Source organism: Rhinolophus sinicus, chromosome 18 (genome assembly GCF_057876585.1).
Source record: "Rhinolophus sinicus isolate RSI-liver-muscle chromosome 18, RSI-T2T, whole genome shotgun sequence".
Classification (NCBI taxonomy): domain Eukaryota; kingdom Metazoa; phylum Chordata; class Mammalia; order Chiroptera; family Rhinolophidae; genus Rhinolophus; species Rhinolophus sinicus.
In genome coordinates this window covers 26693035-26699714 of record NC_142518.1, presented here as the reverse complement: position 1 = coordinate 26699714, position 6680 = coordinate 26693035, and the positions used below count along the sequence as shown (strand labels likewise).

The window sequence follows — 6680 nt, the reverse complement described above, 5'->3', positions numbered from 1 at the left end:
TATATATATATATATATATACACACACACACCCATATATATATGTATGTGTATGTATATATATGTATAAAATATATGCCTACATTGTAAAGTGAGTGTGTGTGTGTGTGTGTGTGTGTGTGTGTTTCTTTTTGGCTACCGCATCCAAGATCAAGTAAGAAGAAAAACAGTAATTGAAACTTAGGAACTAAGCACACCTTTTAAAACAGTTCAACAAGGTTTCCTTTATATAGTGTTAGAATAAATGCTCTATAAAACTGCTAGCTGAAGCCTTAGATAAGAATAAGGTCTGCTTTTAGAACAGCACTTATCATTGGCCAAAATAGTTCAGAAAATGTTGCAGATTAAAAGATATTTAGCTTGGACTACAGTAGATAACTGAAAAATGTTTCTCAAATTTTAAAAAGGCAAAGTAAATTTTTCTCTACCTCCTAAATTTATTGGGCTTTTTGCACAAGAATGTTGTTCAAGTTTTCTGAAATGGGAACTTTGAGTTTACATTAAACATCTCTAAAATATGCACTTTTAAAAAAAAAACAATACTGTCATGAGATGCTTATGTAAAATTATCCAGATTTAGATGAAAGTAAATGAGAAACTTGAAAAGGGGAAGACTTGAACACAATTACTCCTTTCCCACATGAAAAGTACATTAGCAGAATATTTACTCAGTAAAATGAAAGCATTACCTGGTTTCTAAGGCACACCATTTATAATATCTAAAGTGGGATTTATTTGATGAACTGCATTAAGCCATTAGAACATTAGCTGTAACTCAGGTAGAAAGAGGCAAGTATTCACATAATATCTTAGTCTATAGTCAAGAAAGATATTTCAACTAAAAGGTGTCAATCCTTGCATTTGAAATCACTTAGACATTACTGATAACATATGAACGAGATTCTGTAGAGACTGACGTACAGTGCTCAGTGCTTTAGAGTTTTACTTAAACTCAGTTCTCTTTTGTTCAACAATGCCTCATTTCCACTACATAAAGCTTGGGCTCCAGTTCCACTACCCAATGCCTGCTTTACATTATGTCATACTTCGTTGGTACCACATAAATTGATTACGTAATAAACGGCCTCTCGATCACTTGGGTCAAATGTAATAGCTGGTTTCATTAACGTTCCAGGAGCAAGGGAATCCTCTCCAGTAATTCTCAAGTTGATAAATTTGATTTCCCAAGTATTCTCCATGAAAGGGCAATGGATGAGTTCAAAAATTTGTGCAAAAATGCCCAAACAAGGGTTCCCTTGGTAGATAGTCCTGGCAACTGTGACCATAACCAGACCACGGGGGAGAAGAAGCACATTTCAGTCCACAGGAATCTAGGTTGGGACTAAGAAAAAGATCGTCTTCTTTCACTAGTGACAGCAAAGTAAGGCTCGCAAGTTCTGCCCAAGTTCTGTCACATTTTGTTCCCATGTGTTGTAATAAAACCTAAGCTTGACATCATGCCAGAAGTGCTGTGGCCCCCATTCATCTTGAGGTGGTCCAAGAAAAGGATTCAGAGAATTAAGAAGTTCAAAGAACCAGTGACAGAATTCTTCTCCTCATTGACGAAACTCAACTTTTTCGGCTTTTTTAATCTTCTTTTCCCTGCTGTTGAAAGAGTCTAATGTCCTCAGAGGTCTTAACTGACTCTGGTGTTTCCTTCAATTTCAATTGTAATTGCTTTTCCCTGTAATCCTTTGCATACTAAATATGATTGTGTTTTTCAGTAGCTGGAGGTCTGATAACCTCCAGTGATGCCAAGTACTTAAGTAGGACATGACAGTGGACTTTTTTATGCCTCAGAAGTTCTTCTACACTTTGTGCGCTTATATTGCACTAATGGCAGTCATCAGACTGCACCAGGCAGTAAGTGGTGATAGTACAGCATAGGGCTGTGACCGCATCATTGTCCAGGAGGCCCAGCAGGTTACAACAACCCTCTCTCCCTGACATCTCTACCCCCAGGAAAGGAGGAGGGGCAATGCCAATAGTGTTTCTCGTTTAGGTCCACCAGACTGGCACCTTGGCCAAGGAAGGCTTTGTAAAACTCAAACTCCTCTTTGGGGATTTTGAAAGGGGGAAGTTATAACTATTTTGAGATACCTCTGTGTCTCAACAGCTATGTTTTAAACATTTAAGCAGGAGTGTATTTCCTAGGGATCAGTCCTTACAATTAGATATATTTCTATCTGTCACTGCCTTTTAGAGTTTCCCCACCCCCCACCACAGGGTTAGGGAAAATGTCGGAATACACATGAACAAACCTATAGATGCTACAGGAGTTCCTGGCTTTTTCACAATGCCTGGGGGCCTACGGTATCAATGCAGCCTCACCCCCACGTCACCCCCAGTCTGGTATTAGCACCCATCTCGATTGCACCTCTACATTCTGTATGGCTCAGGTTGGATGGCAGAGGATTGGAGATGGGGGTGGGAAGCATCATTTCTGTAGGTACAGTGACATTGATGTAGGTGATGTTAGATCTGCCGGCAGTTTCTGAATGCGGGCCGGGATCTTGTCTCATGAAGCGGGAGAATGGAAACACGGACCAGGCAGAGGCAAAAAGCTTTAAAAAGAGGATAGTTTATTAGAAGCAGGAGAAGAGGTTGCAGCTCCTGAGCGGGACGGGGTCCTGAATGGGGAGGGCCCCATGACTGAGGCAAAAGCTCTTTTATACTTTCCCTTGTCTGCTTGGGGAAGGGGAGCTGTTTGAAGAAGGGAACTTGTTTGAAGAAGGGAACTGGCGCCTTCTAATGAAATTCGCCTGCCAGGTTTGTTCTGCTCGCCCATCCTGAAGGAATTAGCAAAGTAACCCACTCTTATCTATCAGATCTGCTCCGTTTGTCAGGCCAACATGAATTTTATGATTAACCTCAAAGCCTTGTTACATTATGTCCTGGAGCAAAGGAGTGATTTCAAAATCTGAATTTTTAGGATATGACTGTCTTTGTTTATTCTACCAGGGACCTCTCTGTCTACCTAGGGACATGCTAATGCTCCTGTATCAACATGACATGCAGATGGCAGTAGCAGAGGCATGACAATGAAATTTCTAGTTTATAGCTGTCTACCTGGTTCCTCTGAGTTCTGAACTGCTGGCACTGACTTCAATTTAAGAAAATTATTAAGACAGATTAGTGTTATCACTTCCTTTGAATTACATGATACTTTAAAAAATACCCTTTGGTACAGTTTGTTTGTTGACTTGGTAATGTGTTTCAATAGATTAAAATTAAAATCGAAGATTTTCACAATTACACATCTTATTTAAATTAATATTATTGTGTGTCTTGAACCTCAGAAATAATCATATTATAGGGAACTCGTGATTATCTTCTGAGAGGTGATACTGTGAAAATTATATCTTACTAGTGTATTCAGAATTGCCGTCAACTAAATTAAACTCTTTATAAACAAAAACATAATCTTTATTTACTCCGACCCAGTGAGAGGAGGAAGTGATGAAGTTTTCAGCTCAAACATTTAATAAATTCAATTGTTCTTGCTTGAAGAAGGTGTGAACCAGCAGCTAAGTGATAAAGTTAACTTTTCTTCTATCTGAGGCAGCTCTCGTTACCTGATAAATTTCAAGCAGGAGGCAGCCTGGGTTAACTTGAGATTTTTCAACTCCTCCTGAGTGAGATTTCTCCATGGTTGTGCTTTATTATTTAGTTAAAAGTTATAATTATCCAGAATATCAGTCATGTCAACAGTTACATTTATACACACACAATAAAGCCTCTTAAAAATTGCACATTTTGTTCTTTAACAAATATTTATTGAGTGTCTCTGATATCCCCGGCAGTGTTCTAGATGCCGAGGAACAGTGATAAACAATACAAAAAAAGGCCCCTATGTGCATGGAGCTAACATTCCAGTAGAGTTAGAAGAGAAACAAGCAAAAATGATTGAAGTGAGATATTTCATGGGAAGTTGGTCTGTTCTGAATTTTTAAATGAAGTCATAAACCTGAGAATCAGATAATCTGTATGTTATGAAAGGTGTTGCTATGCCACTTATTTAGGACTTGCTAAATATATTATTTAGAGTATTTATAGCCGCTATAACAAACTCCAGATTATCTATGGCTTAATACAATAAAAGTTTGTAATAATTTTAGCAGTTTGGTTCATTTGTTTCTGGTTGATGGATAATGTCCTCTATTTTGTGATCCAGGGAGCCAGGCTCTTTCCATCTTGTGGTTTCATCACCCTTTAGGGAGTCATACATTCCTGCATATAGTTGGAGAAAAAGTAGAGAAAGAGAATTTCCACTAGTCTCTTAATCACCTTAGCATAGAGGCAGCATCCATCATTTCCCCTAACATACCATTGGAGAGAACTGGTCATAAGGTTATGCCTGCCTGGATGCAAGGGGGTCTGGGAAATGTAATTTCTGGTTGGATAGTCACTGCCCAGTGACATCTTCATATCATGAAGAGGGATCACAGATTTTTTGATGGACAGTTGATGTTTCTGCCACCTCAACGGAGGTGAGAAATCTTTAGCCTCTCATCCATTTCCAGCCTATGTATGTGATGGCTAGAGACTGGTCATTAAGAATTCTGGGTGGTGAACACACAATGTGGTATATAGATGATGTATTACAGAATTGTACACCTGAAACGTATGTAACTTTACTAATCATTGTTACCCTAATAAACTTTAATTAAGGAGAAGGAGAAGAAGAAGAAGAAGGGTTTCCTTGGAAGGAAAGTGTAGGCCTAACAATGAGAACTATATGTCCTCCTTTTTGTTTTAACCCATCACAGCACATGTGAATATGGCTGGCTTCAACATAGCCACATAAAGACAGTGGGGTTGTCTTCTTTAAGGAGAAGAAACTGACAGTTTAATGCCCATTGGCTTTTGCTGAGTTCCTGCCAATAGACTGGACCATAGAGGGAGGAAAAATGGCAAGAGCAGGAGCAAGCTGTGCTTCCACTGACATGAGACAAGGTCTTGTAGGTCAAGTGGAGTCTATCCCATGGAAAGGCTGGGCTTGGACTGTCTTGAAAGGACATGGCCCAAGATGCATTCTGCTAGAGTGAAAGATCCCAGGAGAAAGAGTCTATGTTGGGAAATGCAAGCAAGAGGAATAAAGAAGAAAACTAGAAAGTCAACTAAAGAAGATCAATCAGTACCAGTTGAGTAAACAGCCTTTGTTCTTTTACCTCTCATCCCATGTACATCTTATAACCTGAAGGAGCAGGTTAGCACAGTGATTTCAGGAGGACAGGAAGTTGGAGCAGAGTGAAAAGAGCAGGTTCTCTCTACCTTCTTTCTCACAAAACTTCTAAGAAATTAATCGATAGTCCTGGGGAGGGGGATGGGGTGCCAGGAAGTGAAGATCAGGAAAAACATTCATTGGATATGAGAGGAAAGTGTTGATTGATTTTGTACTTCTTTAAGTATCTGAAAATGGGACTTTTCTAGCATTGGTGACTATCCTGAGATCACAAAAGGGGTTAGAGAAAGGGAGATCCTGCCTGGTCTGGAGAGCAGTAGTGGGAGAGAAAAACTGTTTTCAGATTGCACTCCACCATGTTTAGTCCATCTAGTTTACCTGTTACCATGACAATAAATAACCGAGATAAATTCAGTGTAGTGGTACCAACAAAATTAATCCAGGGTTTCATTGAGAATGGCATGAAAACTGAAGCAGTGTTTTCAGGTAGAGCAACTAACAAATATACAAGCCCTCGGGACAAAATGAGCTTGGTGGGAAGGGACCTACTAGGAAGGAGCCTAGACATTCCAGGAACAGAACAAAGGCTTGTGAGGCTGGAGTTGGGACAGAATGGTAGAGGTGTGATTTGCAATCAGAGGTATTAGCAGTGCCACATCCTGTAGGACCTCAAGGGCAAGATGAGATTTTAGTCCATGTGTAATTAGGAGCCAGTAGAGGGTTTAAAGAGGGGAATAACTGGATCTAAGTTATGTTTCTATAACATGCTACTAGCTGTTATATGAAGAATAAATTGTAGGGTGCATGAGTAAGAAAATGGAGACCTGTGAGAGACTTTCACAGTCATCAGAATGAGAGTTGACAAGGTTTGGACTGGAGTTTTAGGGTGGCGATGGAGGGAAGAGGACAGTCTTGAGATCTAAATGGATAAAATGATCAAGCGTGACTTCTTCTGAGAGACATTTATTAATTCATGGGAAATAGGAGGAGCAATGATTTTATGGAGGAAATGCAGGTGAGAGGAATTACCCGTCCCTAATATCCTTCAGTTATACACACCACTCCTTTGGAGAACAGCTTGGTAGGACAAAAATACATGTAAATAGTCTATAAACACTGTGCTAGTCCCTAAGGATATTCCAGTTAACAAAACTAATATGCATCTTCATCTTTTTTAAAGTACAAATTTCTACTATAAAAGAAATACAAATAAGATTTCATACACGTTTCTACTATCACATTCTTTGTCAAAGTATTTACCCAACAGTCAAATAAAAGTACATGAAGTCCTCAGTATTGGGAAAGCAATGACAAGGGCTCATAATTAGAATATGTATACAAACAATTTATTAACTAAAATATGCATTTTCTCCTGTTTTTCATATTCTAAAATTCTTTCTTCATCCTGTGTTTTTTTTTTCTTCTGGTTACCTTGAATTGTTAATCGGTAAAACTTTCTTTGACATATAATTAGAAAGAAGGCTTGACATTTCTTC

The 6680-nt window shown here is 38.9% G+C and overlaps 1 pseudogene; it reads right to left on the bottom strand.

Moving 5' to 3' along the window:
• Nucleotides 1–925: 925 nt before the first annotated feature.
• LOC141569569 (uncharacterized protein C3orf38 pseudogene) lies at nt 926–1949 on the bottom strand (annotated as a pseudogene).
• Nucleotides 1950–6680: the final 4731 nt, after the last annotated feature.